A 2,658-nucleotide genomic window follows, 5' to 3' on the forward strand; every position below is an offset into this window, starting at 1 on the left:
CTCTAATTCTTGATAGAATTCGCTTGTGAAGCCATCTGGTCCTGGGCTTTTACTTGTTGGAAGTTTTTAAATCACCGTTTCAATTTCTTCCTTGTGATTGTTCTGTTTATATTTTCTATTTCTTCCTGGTTCAGTCTCAGAAGGTTATGCATTTCTAAGAATTTGTCCATTTCTTCCAGATTTTCCATTTAATGGACATATAGTTGCTTGTAGTAATCTGTCATGATCCTTTGTATTTCTGCAGTGTCAGTTGTTACTTCTCCTTTTTACATTTCTAATTCTGTTGAATTGAGTCTTCTCCCTTTTTTTCTTGATGTGTCTGGCTAATGTTTTATCAATTCTATTTATCTTCTCAAAGAACCAGCTTTTAGTTTTATTAATCTTTGCTACCATTTCCTTCATTTCTTTTTCATTTATTTCTGATCTGATCTTTATGATTTCTTTCCTTTTTCTAACTTTGGGGTTTTGTTGTTGTTCTTCTTCTTCTTTCTCTAATTGCTTTAGGTGTAGGGTTAGGTCGTTTATTTGAGATGTTTCTTGTTTCTTGAGGTAGGATTGTATTGCTATAAACTTCCCTCTTAGAACTGCTTTTGCTGCATCCCATAAGTTTTGTGTCATTGTGTTTCCATTGTCATTTGTTTCTAGGTATTTTCTGATTTCCTCTTTGATTTCTTCAGTGATCTCTTGGTTATTTAGTAGTGTATTGTTTAGCCTCCATGTGTTTTTATTTTTTACAGATTTTTCCTGTAATTGATATCTAGTCTCATAGTGCTGCTGTCAGAAAATATACTTGATATGATTTCACTTTTCTTCAATTTACCAAAGCTTCATTTGTGACCCAATGTATGATCTTTCTTGGAGAATGTTCCATAAGCACTTGAAAAGAAAGTGTATTCTATTGTTTTTGGATAGAATGTCCTGTAAATATCAATTAAGTCCATCTTGTTTAATGTATCATTTAAAGCTTGTGTTTCTTTATTTATTTTCATTTTGGATGATCTGTCCATTGGTGAAAGTGGTGTGTTAAAGTCCCCTATACTATGATTGTGTTACTGTCAATTTCCCCTTTTATGGCTGTTAGCATTTGACTTGTATATTGAGGTGCTTCTATGTTGGGTGCATAAATATTTACAATTGTTATATCTTCTTGGATTGATCCCTTGATCATTATGCAGTGTCCTTCTTTGTCTCTTGTAATAGTTTTTATTTTAAAGTCTATTTTGTCTGATGAGAATTGCTAGTCCAGCTTTCTTTTGATTTCCATTTGCATGGGATATCTTTTTCCATCCCCTCACTTTCAGTCTGTATGTTTCCCTAAGTCTGATGTGGGTCACTTGTCGACAGCATATATACAGGTCTTGTTTTTGTATTCATTCAGCTAGTCTATGTCTTTTGGTTGGAGCATTTAATCCATTTACATTTAAGGTATTTGTCTATATGTGTGTTCCTATTACCATATTCCTAATTGTTTTGGGTTTGTTATTTTAGGTCTTTTCTTTCTCTTGTGTTTCCTGCCTAGTGAAGTTCCTTCAGCATTTGTTTTAGAGCTGGTTTGGTGATGCTGAATTCTCTTAGCTTTTGCTTCTCTGTAAAGGTTTTAATTTTTCCATCGAATATGAATGAGATCCTTGCTGGGTAGAGTATCTTGGTTGTAGGTTCTTCCCTTTCATCACTTTAAGTATATCCTGCCACTTCCTTCTGGCTTGCAGAGTTTCTTTCTGCTGAACGATCAGCTGTTAACCTTCTGGGGATTCCCTTGTATGTTATTTGTTGCTTTTCCCTTGCTGCTTTTTATTTTTTCTTTGTATTTAATTTTTGATAGTTTGTTTAATATGTGTCTTGGCTATTTTCTCCTTGTATCTATCCTGTATGGGATTCTCTTCACTTCCTAGACTTGATTGACTCTTTCCTTTCCCATATTAGGGAAGTTTTCAACTATAATATTTTCAAGTATTTTCTCTTCTTCTGGGACCCCTATTATTTGAATGTTGGTGCATTTAATATCCCATAAATCTCTGAGGCTGTCCTCAATTATTTTCATTCTTTTTTCTTTATTCTGCTCTGTGGTAGTTATTTCCACTATTTTATCTTCCAGGTCATTTATCTGTTCTGTTTCATTTATTCTGCTATTGATTCTTTCTAGAGAATTTTTAATTTCATTTATTTTGTTGTTCAACATTGTTTGTTCGCTTTTTTTCTTCTAGGTCCTAAAAATATGGGGCTTCATGAATTTGCATGTCATTGTTACTCAGGGGCCATGCTAATCTTCTCTGTATTGTTCAAATTTTAGTATATGTGTTGCTGAGTCAGCACTGCAAGTGTACTCTTTTAATACATACAGATACATATCTATAGATAAGATTTCTATTTTCCCACGGGGTTCAATTCAGTTTGTGTTTATTTTAATACAGATGTCTATCATCTATTGTAGGAAAACCATCTGGAAAATAGATTAGGTCTCTCTGAAGTATTCGGGGGACTGAATTTTGGCAATTATTTGTGTGCATATGAATTTTCCTGTGTTAATAAATGTAGTGGAAAGTTCCCTTTAAAAATGAATGAATGGGGCTTCCCTGGTGGTGCAGTGGTTGAGAGTCCACCTGCCGATGCAGGGGACATGGGTTCGTGCCCCAGTCTGGGAAGATCCCACATGCCACG

At 34.4% G+C, this 2,658-nt stretch overlaps 1 non-coding gene across 1 annotated transcript; it reads right to left on the bottom strand.

Moving 5' to 3' along the window:
- Window positions 1-2,209: 2,209 nt before the first annotated feature.
- Window positions 2,210-2,313, bottom strand: LOC116757267. The gene has a single exon (XR_004350914.1). It is a non-coding gene; the product is annotated as a U6 spliceosomal RNA (small nuclear RNA).
- Between the last annotated feature and the right edge of the window lie 345 nt (window positions 2,314-2,658).

This window comes from Phocoena sinus, chromosome 7 (assembly GCF_008692025.1).
Source record: "Phocoena sinus isolate mPhoSin1 chromosome 7, mPhoSin1.pri, whole genome shotgun sequence".
NCBI lineage: Eukaryota > Metazoa > Chordata > Mammalia > Artiodactyla > Phocoenidae > Phocoena > Phocoena sinus.